General features: G+C 42.0%; 38 non-coding genes across 38 annotated transcripts; all 38 read right to left on the reverse strand.

Annotated features, from left to right (window-relative positions):
• Positions 1-141: 141 nt before the first annotated feature.
• Positions 142-260, reverse strand: LOC145852138 (5S ribosomal RNA). The gene has a single exon (XR_014373992.1). It is a non-coding gene; the product is annotated as a 5S ribosomal RNA (ribosomal RNA).
• A 409-nt stretch (positions 261-669) lies between these two features.
• On the reverse strand, positions 670-788 carry LOC145856429 (5S ribosomal RNA). Its single transcript, XR_014377320.1, has one exon. It is a non-coding gene; the product is annotated as a 5S ribosomal RNA (ribosomal RNA).
• Positions 789-1,197: 409 nt separating this feature from the next.
• On the reverse strand, positions 1,198-1,316 carry LOC145856430 (5S ribosomal RNA). The gene has a single exon (XR_014377321.1). It is a non-coding gene; the product is annotated as a 5S ribosomal RNA (ribosomal RNA).
• A 409-nt stretch (positions 1,317-1,725) lies between these two features.
• LOC145856431 (5S ribosomal RNA) lies at positions 1,726-1,844 on the reverse strand. Its single transcript, XR_014377322.1, has one exon. It is a non-coding gene; the product is annotated as a 5S ribosomal RNA (ribosomal RNA).
• Positions 1,845-1,983: 139 nt separating this feature from the next.
• LOC145856433 (5S ribosomal RNA) lies at positions 1,984-2,102 on the reverse strand. The gene has a single exon (XR_014377324.1). It is a non-coding gene; the product is annotated as a 5S ribosomal RNA (ribosomal RNA).
• A 409-nt stretch (positions 2,103-2,511) lies between these two features.
• Positions 2,512-2,630, reverse strand: LOC145884589 (5S ribosomal RNA). The gene has a single exon (XR_014396167.1). It is a non-coding gene; the product is annotated as a 5S ribosomal RNA (ribosomal RNA).
• A 409-nt stretch (positions 2,631-3,039) lies between these two features.
• LOC145856434 (5S ribosomal RNA) lies at positions 3,040-3,158 on the reverse strand. Its single transcript, XR_014377325.1, has one exon. It is a non-coding gene; the product is annotated as a 5S ribosomal RNA (ribosomal RNA).
• Positions 3,159-3,567: 409 nt separating this feature from the next.
• LOC145856435 (5S ribosomal RNA) lies at positions 3,568-3,686 on the reverse strand. Its single transcript, XR_014377326.1, has one exon. It is a non-coding gene; the product is annotated as a 5S ribosomal RNA (ribosomal RNA).
• A 139-nt stretch (positions 3,687-3,825) lies between these two features.
• Positions 3,826-3,944, reverse strand: LOC145856436 (5S ribosomal RNA). The gene has a single exon (XR_014377327.1). It is a non-coding gene; the product is annotated as a 5S ribosomal RNA (ribosomal RNA).
• Positions 3,945-4,353: 409 nt separating this feature from the next.
• LOC145884590 (5S ribosomal RNA) lies at positions 4,354-4,472 on the reverse strand. Its single transcript, XR_014396168.1, has one exon. It is a non-coding gene; the product is annotated as a 5S ribosomal RNA (ribosomal RNA).
• Positions 4,473-4,611: 139 nt separating this feature from the next.
• On the reverse strand, positions 4,612-4,730 carry LOC145856437 (5S ribosomal RNA). The gene has a single exon (XR_014377328.1). It is a non-coding gene; the product is annotated as a 5S ribosomal RNA (ribosomal RNA).
• A 409-nt stretch (positions 4,731-5,139) lies between these two features.
• Positions 5,140-5,258, reverse strand: LOC145856438 (5S ribosomal RNA). Its single transcript, XR_014377329.1, has one exon. It is a non-coding gene; the product is annotated as a 5S ribosomal RNA (ribosomal RNA).
• Positions 5,259-5,667: 409 nt separating this feature from the next.
• Positions 5,668-5,786, reverse strand: LOC145885386 (5S ribosomal RNA). The gene has a single exon (XR_014396967.1). It is a non-coding gene; the product is annotated as a 5S ribosomal RNA (ribosomal RNA).
• A 409-nt stretch (positions 5,787-6,195) lies between these two features.
• LOC145856439 (5S ribosomal RNA) lies at positions 6,196-6,314 on the reverse strand. Its single transcript, XR_014377330.1, has one exon. It is a non-coding gene; the product is annotated as a 5S ribosomal RNA (ribosomal RNA).
• Positions 6,315-6,453: 139 nt separating this feature from the next.
• On the reverse strand, positions 6,454-6,572 carry LOC145856440 (5S ribosomal RNA). Its single transcript, XR_014377331.1, has one exon. It is a non-coding gene; the product is annotated as a 5S ribosomal RNA (ribosomal RNA).
• A 409-nt stretch (positions 6,573-6,981) lies between these two features.
• LOC145856441 (5S ribosomal RNA) lies at positions 6,982-7,100 on the reverse strand. Its single transcript, XR_014377332.1, has one exon. It is a non-coding gene; the product is annotated as a 5S ribosomal RNA (ribosomal RNA).
• Positions 7,101-7,239: 139 nt separating this feature from the next.
• Positions 7,240-7,358, reverse strand: LOC145882103 (5S ribosomal RNA). The gene has a single exon (XR_014393670.1). It is a non-coding gene; the product is annotated as a 5S ribosomal RNA (ribosomal RNA).
• A 409-nt stretch (positions 7,359-7,767) lies between these two features.
• On the reverse strand, positions 7,768-7,886 carry LOC145856442 (5S ribosomal RNA). The gene has a single exon (XR_014377333.1). It is a non-coding gene; the product is annotated as a 5S ribosomal RNA (ribosomal RNA).
• Positions 7,887-8,295: 409 nt separating this feature from the next.
• On the reverse strand, positions 8,296-8,414 carry LOC145856444 (5S ribosomal RNA). The gene has a single exon (XR_014377335.1). It is a non-coding gene; the product is annotated as a 5S ribosomal RNA (ribosomal RNA).
• A 409-nt stretch (positions 8,415-8,823) lies between these two features.
• Positions 8,824-8,942, reverse strand: LOC145852140 (5S ribosomal RNA). Its single transcript, XR_014373994.1, has one exon. It is a non-coding gene; the product is annotated as a 5S ribosomal RNA (ribosomal RNA).
• A 409-nt stretch (positions 8,943-9,351) lies between these two features.
• LOC145856445 (5S ribosomal RNA) lies at positions 9,352-9,470 on the reverse strand. Its single transcript, XR_014377336.1, has one exon. It is a non-coding gene; the product is annotated as a 5S ribosomal RNA (ribosomal RNA).
• A 139-nt stretch (positions 9,471-9,609) lies between these two features.
• Positions 9,610-9,728, reverse strand: LOC145856446 (5S ribosomal RNA). The gene has a single exon (XR_014377337.1). It is a non-coding gene; the product is annotated as a 5S ribosomal RNA (ribosomal RNA).
• Positions 9,729-10,137: 409 nt separating this feature from the next.
• Positions 10,138-10,256, reverse strand: LOC145856447 (5S ribosomal RNA). The gene has a single exon (XR_014377338.1). It is a non-coding gene; the product is annotated as a 5S ribosomal RNA (ribosomal RNA).
• A 139-nt stretch (positions 10,257-10,395) lies between these two features.
• LOC145882104 (5S ribosomal RNA) lies at positions 10,396-10,514 on the reverse strand. Its single transcript, XR_014393671.1, has one exon. It is a non-coding gene; the product is annotated as a 5S ribosomal RNA (ribosomal RNA).
• A 409-nt stretch (positions 10,515-10,923) lies between these two features.
• LOC145856448 (5S ribosomal RNA) lies at positions 10,924-11,042 on the reverse strand. Its single transcript, XR_014377339.1, has one exon. It is a non-coding gene; the product is annotated as a 5S ribosomal RNA (ribosomal RNA).
• A 139-nt stretch (positions 11,043-11,181) lies between these two features.
• LOC145882105 (5S ribosomal RNA) lies at positions 11,182-11,300 on the reverse strand. The gene has a single exon (XR_014393672.1). It is a non-coding gene; the product is annotated as a 5S ribosomal RNA (ribosomal RNA).
• Positions 11,301-11,709: 409 nt separating this feature from the next.
• On the reverse strand, positions 11,710-11,828 carry LOC145856449 (5S ribosomal RNA). The gene has a single exon (XR_014377340.1). It is a non-coding gene; the product is annotated as a 5S ribosomal RNA (ribosomal RNA).
• A 409-nt stretch (positions 11,829-12,237) lies between these two features.
• On the reverse strand, positions 12,238-12,356 carry LOC145856450 (5S ribosomal RNA). The gene has a single exon (XR_014377341.1). It is a non-coding gene; the product is annotated as a 5S ribosomal RNA (ribosomal RNA).
• Positions 12,357-12,765: 409 nt separating this feature from the next.
• On the reverse strand, positions 12,766-12,884 carry LOC145852141 (5S ribosomal RNA). The gene has a single exon (XR_014373995.1). It is a non-coding gene; the product is annotated as a 5S ribosomal RNA (ribosomal RNA).
• A 409-nt stretch (positions 12,885-13,293) lies between these two features.
• On the reverse strand, positions 13,294-13,412 carry LOC145856451 (5S ribosomal RNA). Its single transcript, XR_014377342.1, has one exon. It is a non-coding gene; the product is annotated as a 5S ribosomal RNA (ribosomal RNA).
• A 409-nt stretch (positions 13,413-13,821) lies between these two features.
• On the reverse strand, positions 13,822-13,940 carry LOC145856452 (5S ribosomal RNA). The gene has a single exon (XR_014377343.1). It is a non-coding gene; the product is annotated as a 5S ribosomal RNA (ribosomal RNA).
• Positions 13,941-14,349: 409 nt separating this feature from the next.
• On the reverse strand, positions 14,350-14,468 carry LOC145856453 (5S ribosomal RNA). The gene has a single exon (XR_014377344.1). It is a non-coding gene; the product is annotated as a 5S ribosomal RNA (ribosomal RNA).
• Positions 14,469-14,607: 139 nt separating this feature from the next.
• LOC145856455 (5S ribosomal RNA) lies at positions 14,608-14,726 on the reverse strand. The gene has a single exon (XR_014377346.1). It is a non-coding gene; the product is annotated as a 5S ribosomal RNA (ribosomal RNA).
• Positions 14,727-15,135: 409 nt separating this feature from the next.
• On the reverse strand, positions 15,136-15,254 carry LOC145856456 (5S ribosomal RNA). The gene has a single exon (XR_014377347.1). It is a non-coding gene; the product is annotated as a 5S ribosomal RNA (ribosomal RNA).
• A 409-nt stretch (positions 15,255-15,663) lies between these two features.
• LOC145856457 (5S ribosomal RNA) lies at positions 15,664-15,782 on the reverse strand. Its single transcript, XR_014377348.1, has one exon. It is a non-coding gene; the product is annotated as a 5S ribosomal RNA (ribosomal RNA).
• A 409-nt stretch (positions 15,783-16,191) lies between these two features.
• LOC145856458 (5S ribosomal RNA) lies at positions 16,192-16,310 on the reverse strand. Its single transcript, XR_014377349.1, has one exon. It is a non-coding gene; the product is annotated as a 5S ribosomal RNA (ribosomal RNA).
• Positions 16,311-16,719: 409 nt separating this feature from the next.
• Positions 16,720-16,838, reverse strand: LOC145856459 (5S ribosomal RNA). Its single transcript, XR_014377350.1, has one exon. It is a non-coding gene; the product is annotated as a 5S ribosomal RNA (ribosomal RNA).
• Positions 16,839-16,977: 139 nt separating this feature from the next.
• On the reverse strand, positions 16,978-17,096 carry LOC145856460 (5S ribosomal RNA). Its single transcript, XR_014377351.1, has one exon. It is a non-coding gene; the product is annotated as a 5S ribosomal RNA (ribosomal RNA).
• Between the last annotated feature and the right edge of the window lie 399 nt (positions 17,097-17,495).

Genomic DNA, 17,495 nt, shown 5'->3' on the forward strand with positions numbered 1-17,495 from the left:
GCAGATGCTAATTGAAAACACAAGGAAATTTGATCCTATTAAAAAGGCAGGAAGCTGCATTTAGTCAATTCATCATTAAATGCTTACTACAAGGCAGTGTTGCTGATGAAATAGTGCAGGGGCACACCCTCGTGGACAAAATGCTTACAGCACCTGGTATTCCCAGGCGGTCTCCCATCCAAGTACTAACCAGGCGTGACCCTGCTTAGCTTCCGAGATCAGACGAGATCGGGCGTACCCAGGCTGGTATGGCCGTAAGCGAGGACCAATCTCTTGCTACAACATATATAGTCAAAGTGAGTGTGATAAACAGACATTGCATTTTCACCAATTAGATAAGCAGCTTGAACTTTGTGTCACTGAAAAAGTAGAAGAAATTACAAACACTGTTCCCATCACTTTTTAGCACAGGTAGTTGGATAAAATACAAACTTTATTTCCTTTCATCATTTGAACAGGGCAAAGGAGCACAAAGCACACACAAGCTGCATTCAGCAACAATATTCTTGTTTGTCTTATAAATACAAGGCAGATGCTAATTGAAAACACAAGGAAATTTGATCCTATTAAAAAGGCAGGAAGCTGCATTTAGTCAATTCATCATTAAATGCTTACTACAAGGCAGTGTTGCTGATGAAATAGTGCAGGGGCACACCCTCGTGGACAAAATGCTTACAGCACCTGGTATTCCCAGGCGGTCTCCCATCCAAGTACTAACCAGGCCCGACCCTGCTTAGCTTCCGAGATCAGACGAGATCGGGCGTACCCAGGCTGGTATGGCCGTAAGCGAGAAACAATCTCTTGCTACAACATATATAGTCAAAGTGAGTGTGATAAACAGACATTGCATTTTCACCAATTAGATAAGCAGCTTGAACTTTGTGTCACTGAAAAAGTAGAAGAAATTACAAACACTGTTCCCATCACTTTTTAGCACAGGTAGTTGGATAAAATACAAACTTTATTTCCTTTCATCATTTGAACAGGGCAAAGGAGCACAAAGCACACACAAGCTGCATTCAGCAACAATATTCTTGTTTGTCTTATAAATACAAGGCAGATGCTAATTGAAAACACAAGGAAATTTGATCCTATTAAAAAGGCAGGAAGCTGCATTTAGTCAATTCATCATTAAATGCTTACTACAAGGCAGTGTTGCTGATGAAATAGTGCAGTGGCACACCCTCGTGGACAAAATGCTTACAGCACCTGGTATTCCCAGGCGGTCTCCCATCCAAGTACTAACCAGGCCCGACCCTGCTTAGCTTCCGAGATCAGACGAGATCGGGCGTACCCAGGCTGGTATGGCCGTAAGCGAGAAACAATCTCTTGCTACAACATATATAGTCAAAGTGAGTGTGATAAACAGACATTGCATTTTCACCAATTAGATAAGCAGCTTGAACTTTGTGTCACTGAAAAAGTAGAAGAAATTACAAACACTGTTCCCATCACTTTTTAGCACAGGTAGTTGGATAAAATACAAACTTTATTTCCTTTCATCATTTGAACAGGGCAAAGGAGCACAAAGCACACACAAGCTGCATTCAGCAACAATATTCTTGTTTGTCTTATAAATACAAGGCAGATGCTAATTGAAAACACAAGGAAATTTGATCCTATTAAAAAGGCAGGAAGCTGCATTTAGTCAATTCATCATTAAATGCTTACTACAAGGCAGTGTTGCTGATGAAATAGTGCAGTGGCACACCCTCGTGGACAAAATGCTTACAGCACCTGGTATTCCCAGGCGGTCTCCCATCCAAGTACTAACCAGGCCCGACCCTGCTTAGCTTCCGAGATCAGACGAGATCGGGCGTACCCAGGCTGGTATGGCCGTAAGCGAGAAACAATCTCTTGCTACAACATATATAGTCAAAGTGAGTCTGATAAAACAGACATTTAGTCAATTCATCATTAAATGCTTAATACAAGGCAGTGTTGCTGATGAAATAGTGCAAGAGCACACCCTCGTGGACAAAATGCTTACAGCACCTGGTATTCCCAGGCGGTCTCCCATCCAAGTACTAACCAGGCCCGACCCTGCTTAGCTTCCGAGATCAGACGAGATCGGGCGTACCCAGGCTGGTATGGCCGTAAGCGAGAAACAATCTCTTGCTACAACATATATAGTCAAAGTGAGTGTGATAAACAGACATTGCATTTTCACCAATTAGATAAGCAGCTTGAACTTTGTGTCACTGAAAAAGTAGAAGAAATTACAAACACTGTTCCCATCACTTTTTAGCACAGGTAGTTGGATAAAATACAAACTTTATTTCCTTTCATCATTTGAACAGGGCAAAGGAGCACAAAGCACACACAAGCTGCATTCAGCAACAATATTCTTGTTTGTCTTATAAATACAAGGCAGATGCTAATTGAAAACACAAGGAAATTTGATCCTATTAAAAAGGCAGGAAGCTGCATTTAGTCAATTCATCATTAAATGCTTACTACAAGGCAGTGTTGCTGATGAAATAGTGCAGTGGCACACCCTCGTGGACAAAATTCTTACAGCACCTGGTATTCCCAGGCGGTCTCCCATCCAAGTACTAACCAGGCCCGACCCTGCTTAGCTTCCGAGATCAGACGAGATCGGGCGTACCCAGGCTGGTATGGCCGTAAGCGAGAAACAATCTCTTGCTACAACATATATAGTCAAAGTGAGTGTGATAAACAGACATTGCATTTTCACCAATTAGATAAGCAGCTTGAACTTTGTGTCACTGAAAAAGTAGAAGAAATTACAAACACTGTTCCCATCACTTTTTAGCACAGGTAGTTGGATAAAATACAAACTTTATTTCCTTTCATCATTTGAACAGGGCAAAGGAGCACAAAGCACACACAAGCTGCATTCAGCAACAATATTCTTGTTTGTCTTATAAATACAAGGCAGATGCTAATTGAAAACACAAGGAAATTTGATCCTATTAAAAAGGCAGGAAGCTGCATTTAGTCAATTCATCATTAAATGCTTACTACAAGGCAGTGTTGCTGATGAAATAGTGCAGTGGCACACCCTCGTGGACAAAATGCTTACAGCACCTGGTATTCCCAGGCGGTCTCCCATCCAAGTACTAACCAGGCCCGACCCTGCTTAGCTTCCGAGATCAGACGAGATCGGGCGTACCCAGGCTGGTATGGCCGTAAGCGAGAAACAATCTCTTGCTACAACATATATAGTCAAAGTGAGTGTGATAAACAGACATTGCATTTTCACCAATTAGATAAGCAGCTTGAACTTTGTGTCACTGAAAAAGTAGAAGAAATTACAAACACTGTTCCCATCACTTTTTAGCACAGGTAGTTGGATAAAATACAAACTTTATTTCCTTTCATCATTTGAACAGGGCAAAGGAGCACAAAGCACACACAAGCTGCATTCAGCAACAATATTCTTGTTTGTCTTATAAATACAAGGCAGATGCTAATTGAAAACACAAGGAAATTTGATCCTATTAAAAAGGCAGGAAGCTGCATTTAGTCAATTCATCATTAAATGCTTACTACAAGGCAGTGTTGCTGATGAAATAGTGCAGTGGCACACCCTCGTGGACAAAATGCTTACAGCACCTGGTATTCCCAGGCGGTCTCCCATCCAAGTACTAACCAGGCCCGACCCTGCTTAGCTTCCGAGATCAGACGAGATCGGGCGTACCCAGGCTGGTATGGCCGTAAGCGAGAAACAATCTCTTGCTACAACATATATAGTCAAAGTGAGTCTGATAAAACAGACATTTAGTCAATTCATCATTAAATGCTTAATACAAGGCAGTGTTGCTGATGAAATAGTGCAAGAGCACACCCTCGTGGACAAAATGCTTACAGCACCTGGTATTCCCAGGCGGTCTCCCATCCAAGTACTAACCAGGCCCGACCCTGCTTAGCTTCCGAGATCAGACGAGATCGGGCGTACCCAGGCTGGTATGGCCGTAAGCGAGAAACAATCTCTTGCTACAACATATATAGTCAAAGTGAGTGTGATAAACAGACATTGCATTTTCACCAATTAGATAAGCAGCTTGAACTTTGTGTCACTGAAAAAGTAGAAGAAATTACAAACACTGTTCCCATCACTTTTTAGCACAGGTAGTTGGATAAAATACAAACTTTATTTCCTTTCATCATTTGAACAGGGCAAAGGAGCACAAAGCACACACAAGCTGCATTCAGCAACAATATTCTTGTTTGTCTTATAAATACAAGGCAGATGCTAATTGAAAACACAAGGAAATTTGATCCTATTAAAAAGGCAGGAAGCTGCATTTAGTCAATTCATCATTAAATGCTTACTACAAGGCAGTGTTGCTGATGAAATAGTGCAGTGGCACACCCTCGTGGACAAAATTCTTACAGCACCTGGTATTCCCAGGCGGTCTCCCATCCAAGTACTAACCAGGCCCGACCCTGCTTAGCTTCCGAGATCAGACGAGATCGGGCGTACCCAGGCTGGTATGGCCGTAAGCGAGAAACAATCTCTTGCTACAACATATATAGTCAAAGTGAGTCTGATAAAACAGACATTTAGTCAATTCATCATTAAATGCTTAATACAAGGCAGTGTTGCTGATGAAATAGTGCAAGAGCACACCCTCGTGGACAAAATGCTTACAGCACCTGGTATTCCCAGGCGGTCTCCCATCCAAGTACTAACCAGGCCCGACCCTGCTTAGCTTCCGAGATCAGACGAGATCGGGCGTACCCAGGCTGGTATGGCCGTAAGCGAGAAACAATCTCTTGCTACAACATATATAGTCAAAGTGAGTGTGATAAACAGACATTGCATTTTCACCAATTAGATAAGCAGCTTGAACTTTGTGTCACTGAAAAAGTAGAAGAAATTACAAACACTGTTCCCATCACTTTTTAGCACAGGTAGTTGGATAAAATACAAACTTTATTTCCTTTCATCATTTGAACAGGGCAAAGGAGCACAAAGCACACACAAGCTGCATTCAGCAACAATATTCTTGTTTGTCTTATAAATACAAGGCAGATGCTAATTGAAAACACAAGGAAATTTGATCCTATTAAAAAGGCAGGAAGCTGCATTTAGTCAATTCATCATTAAATGCTTACTACAAAGCAGTGTTGCTGATGAAATAGTGCAGGGGCACACCCTCGTGGACAAAATGCTTACAGCACCTGGTATTCCCAGGCGGTCTCCCATCCAAGTACTAACCAGGCCCGACCCTGCTTAGCTTCCGAGATCAGACGAGATCGGGCGTACCCAGGCTGGTATGGCCGTAAGCGAGAAACAATCTCTTGCTACAACATATATAGTCAAAGTGAGTGTGATAAACAGACATTGCATTTTCACCAATTAGATAAGCAGCTTGAACTTTGTGTCACTGAAAAAGTAGAAGAAATTACAAACACTGTTCCCATCACTTTTTACCACAGGTAGTTGGATAAAATACAAACTTTATTTCCTTTCATCATTTGAACAGGGCAAAGGAGCACAAAGCACACACAAGCTGCATTCAGCAACAATATTCTTGTTTGTCTTATAAATACAAGGCAGATGCTAATTGAAAACACAAGGAAATTTGATCCTATTAAAAAGGCAGGAAGCTGCATTTAGTCAATTCATCATTAAATGCTTACTACAAGGCAGTGTTGCTGATGAAATAGTGCAGGGGCACACCCTCGTGGACAAAATGCTTACAGCACCTGGTATTCCCAGGCGGTCTCCCATCCAAGTACTAACCAGGCCTGACCCTGCTTAGCTTCCGAGATCAGACGAGATCGGGCGTACCCAGGCTGGTATGGCCGTAAGCGAGAACCAATCTCTTGCTACAACATATATAGTCAAAGTGAGTGTGATAAACAGACATTGCATTTTCACCAATTAGATAAGCAGCTTGAACTTTGTGTCACTGAAAAAGTAGAAGAAATTACAAACACTGTTCCCATCACTTTTTAGCACAGGTAGTTGGATAAAATACAAACTTTATTTCCTTTCATCATTTGAACAGGGCAAAGGAGCACAAAGCACACACAAGCTGCATTCAGCAACAATATTCTTGTTTGTCTTATAAATACAAGGCAGATGCTAATTGAAAACACAAGGAAATTTGATCCTATTAAAAAGGCAGGAAGCTGCATTTAGTCAATTCATCATTAAATGCTTACTACAAGGCAGTGTTGCTGATGAAATAGTGCAGTGGCACACCCTCGTGGACAAAATGCTTACAGCACCTGGTATTCCCAGGCGGTCTCCCATCCAAGTACTAACCAGGCCCGACCCTGCTTAGCTTCCGAGATCAGACGAGATCGGGCGTACCCAGGCTGGTATGGCCGTAAGCGAGAAACAATCTCTTGCTACAACATATATAGTCAAAGTGAGTCTGATAAAACAGACATTTAGTCAATTCATCATTAAATGCTTAATACAAGGCAGTGTTGCTGATGAAATAGTGCAAGAGCACACCCTCGTGGACAAAATGCTTACAGCACCTGGTATTCCCAGGCGGTCTCCCATCCAAGTACTAACCAGGCCCGACCCTGCTTAGCTTCCGAGATCAGACGAGATCGGGCGTACCCAGGCTGGTATGGCCGTAAGCGAGAAACAATCTCTTGCTACAACATATATAGTCAAAGTGAGTGTGATAAACAGACATTGCATTTTCACCAATTAGATAAGCAGCTTGAACTTTGTGTCACTGAAAAAGTAGAAGAAATTACAAACACTGTTCCCATCACTTTTTAGCACAGGTAGTTGGATAAAATACAAACTTTATTTCCTTTCATCATTTGAACAGGGCAAAGGAGCACAAAGCACACACAAGCTGCATTCAGCAACAATATTCTTGTTTGTCTTATAAATACAAGGCAGATGCTAATTGAAAACACAAGGAAATTTGATCCTATTAAAAAGGCAGGAAGCTGCATTTAGTCAATTCATCATTAAATGCTTACTACAAAGCAGTGTTGCTGATGAAATAGTGCAGGGGCACACCCTCGTGGACAAAATGCTTACAGCACCTGGTATTCCCAGGCGGTCTCCCATCCAAGTACTAACCAGGCCCGACCCTGCTTAGCTTCCGAGATCAGACGAGATCGGGCGTACCCAGGCTGGTATGGCCGTAAGCGAGAAACAATCTCTTGCTACAACATATATAGTCAAAGTGAGTCTGATAAAACAGACATTTAGTCAATTCATCATTAAATGCTTAATACAAGGCAGTGTTGCTGATGAAATAGTGCAAGAGCACACCCTCGTGGACAAAATGCTTACAGCACCTGGTATTCCCAGGCGGTCTCCCATCCAAGTACTAACCAGGCCCGACCCTGCTTAGCTTCCGAGATCAGACGAGATCGGGCGTACCCAGGCTGGTATGGCCGCAAGCGAGAAACAATCTCTTGCTACAACATATATAGTCAAAGTGAGGGTGATAAACAGACATTGCATTTTCACCAATTAGATAAGCAGCTTGAACTTTGTGTCACTGAAAAAGTAGAAGAAATTACAAACACTGTTCCCATCACTTTTTAGCACAGGTAGTTGGATAAAATACAAACTTTATTTCCTTTCATCATTTGAACAGGGCAAAGGAGCACAAAGCACACACAAGCTGCATTCAGCAACAATATTCTTGTTTGTCTTATAAATACAAGGCAGATGCTAATTGAAAACACAAGGAAATTTGATCCTATTAAAAAGGCAGGAAGCTGCATTTAGTCAATTCATCATTAAATGCTTACTACAAGGCAGTGTTGCTGATGAAATAGTGCAGGGGCACACCCTCGTGGACAAAATGCTTACAGCACCTGGTATTCCCAGGCGGTCTCCCATCCAAGTACTAACCAGGCCCGACCCTGCTTAGCTTCCGAGATCAGACGAGATCGGGCGTACCCAGGCTGGTATGGCCGTAAGCGAGAAACAATCTCTTGCTACAACATATATAGTCAAAGTGAGTGTGATAAACAGACATTGCATTTTCACCAATTAGATAAGCAGCTTGAACTTTGTGTCACTGAAAAAGTAGAAGAAATTACAAACACTGTTCCCATCACTTTTTAGCACAGGTAGTTGGATAAAATACAAACTTTATTTCCTTTCATCATTTGAACAGGGCAAAGGAGCACAAAGCACACACAAGCTGCATTCAGCAACAATATTCTTGTTTGTCTTATAAATACAAGGCAGATGCTAATTGAAAACACAAGGAAATTTGATCCTATTAAAAAGGCAGGAAGCTGCATTTAGTCAATTCATCATTAAATGCTTACTACAAGGCAGTGTTGCTGATGAAATAGTGCAGGGGCACACCCTCGTGGACAAAATGCTTACAGCACCTGGTATTCCCAGGCGGTCTCCCATCCAAGTACTAACCAGGCCCGACCCTGCTTAGCTTCCGAGATCAGACGAGATCGGGCGTACCCAGGCTGGTATGGCCGTAAGCGAGAAACAATCTCTTGCTACAACATATATAGTCAAAGTGAGTGTGATAAACAGACATTGCATTTTCACCAATTAGATAAGCAGCTTGAACTTTGTGTCACTGAAAAAGTAGAAGAAATTACAAACACTGTTCCCATCACTTTTTAGCACAGGTAGTTGGATAAAATACAAACTTTATTTCCTTTCATCATTTGAACAGGGCAAAGGAGCACAAAGCACACACAAGCTGCATTCAGCAACAATATTCTTGTTTGTCTTATAAATACAAGGCAGATGCTAATTGAAAACACAAGGAAATTTGATCCTATTAAAAAGGCAGGAAGCTGCATTTAGTCAATTCATCATTAAATGCTTACTACAAGGCAGTGTTGCTGATGAAATAGTGCAGGGGCACACCCTCGTGGACAAAATGCTTACAGCACCTGGTATTCCCAGGCGGTCTCCCATCCAAGTACTAACCAGGCGTGACCCTGCTTAGCTTCCGAGATCAGACGAGATCGGGCGTACCCAGGCTGGTATGGCCGTAAGCGAGAACCAATCTCTTGCTACAACATATATAGTCAAAGTGAGTGTGATAAACAGACATTGCATTTTCACCAATTAGATAAGCAGCTTGAACTTTGTGTCACTGAAAAAGTAGAAGAAATTACAAACACTGTTCCCATCACTTTTTAGCACAGGTAGTTGGATAAAATACAAACTTTATTTCCTTTCATCATTTGAACAGGGCAAAGGAGCACAAAGCACACACAAGCTGCATTCAGCAACAATATTCTTGTTTGTCTTATAAATACAAGGCAGATGCTAATTGAAAACACAAGGAAATTTGATCCTATTAAAAAGGCAGGAAGCTGCATTTAGTCAATTCATCATTAAATGCTTACTACAAGGCAGTGTTGCTGATGAAATAGTGCAGGGGCACACCCTCGTGGACAAAATGCTTACAGCACCTGGTATTCCCAGGCGGTCTCCCATCCAAGTACTAACCAGGCCCGACCCTGCTTAGCTTCCGAGATCAGACGAGATCGGGCGTACCCAGGCTGGTATGGCCGTAAGCGAGAAACAATCTCTTGCTACAACATATATAGTCAAAGTGAGTCTGATAAAACAGACATTTAGTCAATTCATCATTAAATGCTTAATACAAGGCAGTGTTGCTGATGAAATAGTGCAAGAGCACACCCTCGTGGACAAAATGCTTACAGCACCTGGTATTCCCAGGCGGTCTCCCATCCAAGTACTAACCAGGCCCGACCCTGCTTAGCTTCCGAGATCAGACGAGATCGGGCGTACCCAGGCTGGTATGGCCGTAAGCGAGAAACAATCTCTTGCTACAACATATATAGTCAAAGTGAGTGTGATAAACAGACATTGCATTTTCACCAATTAGATAAGCAGCTTGAACTTTGTGTCACTGAAAAAGTAGAAGAAATTACAAACACTGTTCCCATCACTTTTTAGCACAGGTAGTTGGATAAAATACAAACTTTATTTCCTTTCATCATTTGAACAGGGCAAAGGAGCACAAAGCACACACAAGCTGCATTCAGCAACAATATTCTTGTTTGTCTTATAAATACAAGGCAGATGCTAATTGAAAACACAAGGAAATTTGATCCTATTAAAAAGGCAGGAAGCTGCATTTAGTCAATTCATCATTAAATGCTTACTACAAAGCAGTGTTGCTGATGAAATAGTGCAGGGGCACACCCTCGTGGACAAAATGCTTACAGCACCTGGTATTCCCAGGCGGTCTCCCATCCAAGTACTAACCAGGCCCGACCCTGCTTAGCTTCCGAGATCAGACGAGATCGGGCGTACCCAGGCTGGTATGGCCGTAAGCGAGAAACAATCTCTTGCTACAACATATATAGTCAAAGTGAGTCTGATAAAACAGACATTTAGTCAATTCATCATTAAATGCTTAATACAAGGCAGTGTTGCTGATGAAATAGTGCAAGAGCACACCCTCGTGGACAAAATGCTTACAGCACCTGGTATTCCCAGGCGGTCTCCCATCCAAGTACTAACCAGGCCCGACCCTGCTTAGCTTCCGAGATCAGACGAGATCGGGCGTACCCAGGCTGGTATGGCCGCAAGCGAGAAACAATCTCTTGCTACAACATATATAGTCAAAGTGAGGGTGATAAACAGACATTGCATTTTCACCAATTAGATAAGCAGCTTGAACTTTGTGTCACTGAAAAAGTAGAAGAAATTACAAACACTGTTCCCATCACTTTTTAGCACAGGTAGTTGGATAAAATACAAACTTTATTTCCTTTCATCATTTGAACAGGGCAAAGGAGCACAAAGCACACACAAGCTGCATTCAGCAACAATATTCTTGTTTGTCTTATAAATACAAGGCAGATGCTAATTGAAAACACAAGGAAATTTGATCCTATTAAAAAGGCAGGAAGCTGCATTTAGTCAATTCATCATTAAATGCTTACTACAAAGCAGTGTTGCTGATGAAATAGTGCAGGGGCACACCCTCGTGGACAAAATGCTTACAGCACCTGGTATTCCCAGGCGGTCTCCCATCCAAGTACTAACCAGGCCCGACCCTGCTTAGCTTCCGAGATCAGACGAGATCGGGCGTACCCAGGCTGGTATGGCCGTAAGCGAGAAACAATCTCTTGCTACAACATATATAGTCAAAGTGAGTCTGATAAAACAGACATTTAGTCAATTCATCATTAAATGCTTAATACAAGGCAGTGTTGCTGATGAAATAGTGCAAGAGCACACCCTCGTGGACAAAATGCTTACAGCACCTGGTATTCCCAGGCGGTCTCCCATCCAAGTACTAACCAGGCCCGACCCTGCTTAGCTTCCGAGATCAGACGAGATCGGGCGTACCCAGGCTGGTATGGCCGCAAGCGAGAAACAATCTCTTGCTACAACATATATAGTCAAAGTGAGTGTGATAAACAGACATTGCATTTTCACCAATTAGATAAGCAGCTTGAACTTTGTGTCACTGAAAAAGTAGAAGAAATTACAAACACTGTTCCCATCACTTTTTAGCACAGGTAGTTGGATAAAATACAAACTTTATTTCCTTTCATCATTTGAACAGGGCAAAGGAGCACAAAGCACACACAAGCTGCATTCAGCAACAATATTCTTGTTTGTCTTATAAATACAAGGCAGATGCTAATTGAAAACACAAGGAAATTTGATCCTATTAAAAAGGCAGGAAGCTGCATTTAGTCAATTCATCATTAAATGCTTACTACAAGGCAGTGTTGCTGATGAAATAGTGCAGGGGCACACCCTCGTGGACAAAATGCTTACAGCACCTGGTATTCCCAGGCGGTCTCCCATCCAAGTACTAACCAGGCCCGACCCTGCTTAGCTTCCGAGATCAGACGAGATCGGGCGTACCCAGGCTGGTATGGCCGTAAGCGAGAAACAATCTCTTGCTACAACATATATAGTCAAAGTGAGTGTGATAAACAGACATTGCATTTTCACCAATTAGATAAGCAGCTTGAACTTTGTGTCACTGAAAAAGTAGAAGAAATTACAAACACTGTTCCCATCACTTTTTAGCACAGGTAGTTGGATAAAATACAAACTTTATTTCCTTTCATCATTTGAACAGGGCAAAGGAGCACAAAGCACACACAAGCTGCATTCAGCAACAATATTCTTGTTTGTCTTATAAATACAAGGCAGATGCTAATTGAAAACACAAGGAAATTTGATCCTATTAAAAAGGCAGGAAGCTGCATTTAGTCAATTCATCATTAAATGCTTACTACAAGGCAGTGTTGCTGATGAAATAGTGCAGGGGCACACCCTCGTGGACAAAATGCTTACAGCACCTGGTATTCCCAGGCGGTCTCCCATCCAAGTACTAACCAGGCCCGACCCTGCTTAGCTTCCGAGATCAGACGAGATCGGGCGTACCCAGGCTGGTATGGCCGTAAGCGAGAAACAATCTCTTGCTACAACATATATAGTCAAAGTGAGTGTGATAAACAGACATTGCATTTTCACCAATTAGATAAGCAGCTTGAACTTTGTGTCACTGAAAAAGTAGAAGAAATTACAAACACTGTTCCCATCACTTTTTAGCACAGGTAGTTGGATAAAATACAAACTTTATTTCCTTTCATCATTTGAACAGGGCAAAGGAGCACAAAGCACACACAAGCTGCATTCAGCAACAATATTCTTGTTTGTCTTATAAATACAAGGCAGATGCTAATTGAAAACACAAGGAAATTTGATCCTATTAAAAAGGCAGGAAGCTGCATTTAGTCAATTCATCATTAAATGCTTACTACAAGGCAGTGTTGCTGATGAAATAGTGCAGGGGCACACCCTCGTGGACAAAATGCTTACAGCACCTGGTATTCCCAGGCGGTCTCCCATCCAAGTACTAACCAGGCGTGACCCTGCTTAGCTTCCGAGATCAGACGAGATCGGGCGTACCCAGGCTGGTATGGCCGTAAGCGAGAACCAATCTCTTGCTACAACATATATAGTCAAAGTGAGTGTGATAAACAGACATTGCATTTTCACCAATTAGATAAGCAGCTTGAACTTTGTGTCACTGAAAAAGTAGAAGAAATTACAAACACTGTTCCCATCACTTTTTAGCACAGGTAGTTGGATAAAATACAAACTTTATTTCCTTTCATCATTTGAACAGGGCAAAGGAGCACAAAGCACACACAAGCTGCATTCAGCAACAATATTCTTGTTTGTCTTATAAATACAAGGCAGATGCTAATTGAAAACACAAGGAAATTTGATCCTATTAAAAAGGCAGGAAGCTGCATTTAGTCAATTCATCATTAAATGCTTACTACAAGGCAGTGTTGCTGATGAAATAGTGCAGGGGCACACCCTCGTGGACAAAATGCTTACAGCACCTGGTATTCCCAGGCGGTCTCCCATCCAAGTACTAACCAGGCCCGACCCTGCTTAGCTTCCGAGATCAGACGAGATCGGGCGTACCCAGGCTGGTATGGCCGTAAGCGAGAAACAATCTCTTGCTACAACATATATAGTCAAAGTGAGTGTGATAAACAGACATTGCATTTTCACCAATTAGATAAGCAGCTTGAACTTTGTGTCACTGAAAAAGTAGAAGAAATTACAAACACTGTTCCCATCACTTTTTAGCACAGGTAGTTGGATAAAATACAAACTTTATTTCCTTTCATCATTTGAACAGGGCAAAGGAGCACAAAGCACACACAAGCTGCATTCAGCAACAATATTCTTGTTTGTCTTATAAATACAAGGCAGATGCTAATTGAAAACACAAGGAAATTTGATCCTATTAAAAAGGCAGGAAGCTGCATTTAGTCAATTCATCATTAAATGCTTACTACAAGGCAGTGTTGCTGATGAAATAGTGCAGTGGCACACCCTCGTGGACAAAATGCTTACAGCACCTGGTATTCCCAGGCGGTCTCCCATCCAAGTACTAACCAGGCCCGACCCTGCTTAGCTTCCGAGATCAGACGAGATCGGGCGTACCCAGGCTGGTATGGCCGTAAGCGAGAAACAATCTCTTGCTACAACATATATAGTCAAAGTGAGTGTGATAAACAGACATTGCATTTTCACCAATTAGATAAGCAGCTTGAACTTTGTGTCACTGAAAAAGTAGAAGAAATTACAAACACTGTTCCCATCACTTTTTAGCACAGGTAGTTGGATAAAATACAAACTTTATTTCCTTTCATCATTTGAACAGGGCAAAGGAGCACAAAGCACACACAAGCTGCATTCAGCAACAATATTCTTGTTTGTCTTATAAATACAAGGCAGATGCTAATTGAAAACACAAGGAAATTTGATCCTATTAAAAAGGCAGGAAGCTGCATTTAGTCAATTCATCATTAAATGCTTACTACAAGGCAGTGTTGCTGATGAAATAGTGCAGTGGCACACCCTCGTGGACAAAATGCTTACAGCACCTGGTATTCCCAGGCGGTCTCCCATCCAAGTACTAACCAGGCCCGACCCTGCTTAGCTTCCGAGATCAGACGAGATCGGGCGTACCCAGGCTGGTATGGCCGTAAGCGAGAAACAATCTCTTGCTACAACATATATAGTCAAAGTGAGTCTGATAAAACAGACATTTAGTCAATTCATCATTAAATGCTTAATACAAGGCAGTGTTGCTGATGAAATAGTGCAAGAGCACACCCTCGTGGACAAAATGCTTACAGCACCTGGTATTCCCAGGCGGTCTCCCATCCAAGTACTAACCAGGCCCGACCCTGCTTAGCTTCCGAGATCAGACGAGATCGGGCGTACCCAGGCTGGTATGGCCGTAAGCGAGAAACAATCTCTTGCTACAACATATATAGTCAAAGTGAGTGTGATAAACAGACATTGCATTTTCACCAATTAGATAAGCAGCTTGAACTTTGTGTCACTGAAAAAGTAGAAGAAATTACAAACACTGTTCCCATCACTTTTTACCACAGGTAGTTGGATAAAATTCAAACTTTATTTCCTTTCATCATTTGAACAGGGCAAAGGAGCACAAAGCACACACAAGCTGCATTCAGCAACAATATTCTTGTTTGTCTTATAAATACAAGGCAGATGCTAATTGAAAACACAAGGAAATTTGATCCTATTAAAAAGGCAGGAAGCTGCATTTAGTCAATTCATCATTAAATGCTTACTACAAAGCAGTGTTGCTGATGAAATAGTGCAGGGGCACACCCTCGTGGACAAAATGCTTACAGCACCTGGTATTCCCAGGCGGTCTCCCATCCAAGTACTAACCAGGCCCGACCCTGCTTAGCTTCCGAGATCAGACGAGATCGGGCGTACCCAGGCTGGTATGGCCGTAAGCGAGAAACAATCTCTTGCTACAACATATATAGTCAAAGTGAGTGTGATAAACAGACATTGCATTTTCACCAATTAGATAAGCAGCTTGAACTTTGTGTCACTGAAAAAGTAGAAGAAATTACAAACACTGTTCCCATCACTTTTTACCACAGGTAGTTGGATAAAATACAAACTTTATTTCCTTTCATCATTTGAACAGGGCAAAGGAGCACAAAGCACACACAAGCTGCATTCAGCAACAATATTCTTGTTTGTCTTATAAATACAAGGCAGATGCTAATTGAAAACACAAGGAAATTTGATCCTATTAAAAAGGCAGGAAGCTGCATTTAGTCAATTCATCATTAAATGCTTACTACAAGGCAGTGTTGCTGATGAAATAGTGCAGGGGCACACCCTCGTGGACAAAATGCTTACAGCACCTGGTATTCCCAGGCGGTCTCCCATCCAAGTACTAACCAGGCCCGACCCTGCTTAGCTTCCGAGATCAGACGAGATCGGGCGTACCCAGGCTGGTATGGCCGTAAGCGAGAAACAATCTCTTGCTACAACATATATAGTCAAAGTGAGTGTGATAAACAGACATTGCATTTTCACCAATTAGATAAGCAGCTTGAACTTTGTGTCACTGAAAAAGTAGAAGAAATTACAAACACTGTTCCCATCACTTTTTAGCACAGGTAGTTGGATAAAATACAAACTTTATTTCCTTTCATCATTTGAACAGGGCAAAGGAGCACAAAGCACACACAAGCTGCATTCAGCAACAATATTCTTGTTTGTCTTATAAATACAAGGCAGATGCTAATTGAAAACACAAGGAAATTTGATCCTATTAAAAAGGCAGGAAGCTGCATTTAGTCAATTCATCATTAAATGCTTACTACAAGGCAGTGTTGCTGATGAAATAGTGCAGTGGCACACCCTCGTGGACAAAATGCTTACAGCACCTGGTATTCCCAGGCGGTCTCCCATCCAAGTACTAACCAGGCCCGACCCTGCTTAGCTTCCGAGATCAGACGAGATCGGGCGTACCCAGGCTGGTATGGCCGTAAGCGAGAAACAATCTCTTGCTACAACATATATAGTCAAAGTGAGTGTGATAAACAGACATTGCATTTTCACCAATTAGATAAGCAGCTTGAACTTTGTGTCACTGAAAAAGTAGAAGAAATTACAAACACTGTTCCCATCACTTTTTAGCACAGGTAGTTGGATAAAATACAAACTTTATTTCCTTTCATCATTTGAACAGGGCAAAGGAGCACAAAGCACACACAAGCTGCATTCAGCAACAATATTCTTGTTTGTCTTATAAATACAAGGCAGATGCTAATTGAAAACACAAGGAAATTTGATCCTATTAAAAAGGCAGGAAGCTGCATTTAGTCAATTCATCATTAAATGCTTACTACAAGGCAGTGTTGCTGATGAAATAGTGCAGTGGCACACCCTCGTGGACAAAATGCTTACAGCACCTGGTATTCCCAGGCGGTCTCCCATCCAAGTACTAACCAGGCCCGACCCTGCTTAGCTTCCGAGATCAGACGAGATCGGGCGTACCCAGGCTGGTATGGCCGTAAGCGAGAAACAATCTCTTGCTACAACATATATAGTCAAAGTGAGTCTGATAAAACAGACATTTAGTCAATTCATCATTAAATGCTTAATACAAGGCAGTGTTGCTGATGAAATAGTGCAAGAGCACACCCTCGTGGACAAAATGCTTACAGCACCTGGTATTCCCAGGCGGTCTCCCATCCAAGTACTAACCAGGCCCGACCCTGCTTAGCTTCCGAGATCAGACGAGATCGGGCGTACCCAGGCTGGTATGGCCGTAAGCGAGAAACAATCTCTTGCTACAACATATATAGTCAAAGTGAGTGTGATAAACAGACATTGCATTTTCACCAATTAGATAAGCAGCTTGAACTTTGTGTCACTGAAAAAGTAGAAGAAATTACAAACACTGTTCCCATCACTTTTTAGCACAGGTAGTTGGATAAAATACAAACTTTATTTCCTTTCATCATTTGAACAGGGCAAAGGAGCACAAAGCACACACAAGCTGCATTCAGCAACAATATTCTTGTTTGTCTTATAAATACAAGGCAGATGCTAATTGAAAACACAAGGAAATTTGATCCTATTAAAAAGGCAGGAAGCTGCATTTAGTCAATTCATCATTAAATGCTTACTACAAGGCAGTGTTGCTGATGAAATAGTGCAGTGGCACACCCTC

This window comes from Salmo salar, chromosome 08 (assembly GCF_965601325.2).
Source record: "Salmo salar chromosome 08, fSalSal1, whole genome shotgun sequence".
Classification (NCBI taxonomy): Eukaryota; Metazoa; Chordata; class Actinopteri; order Salmoniformes; family Salmonidae; genus Salmo; species Salmo salar.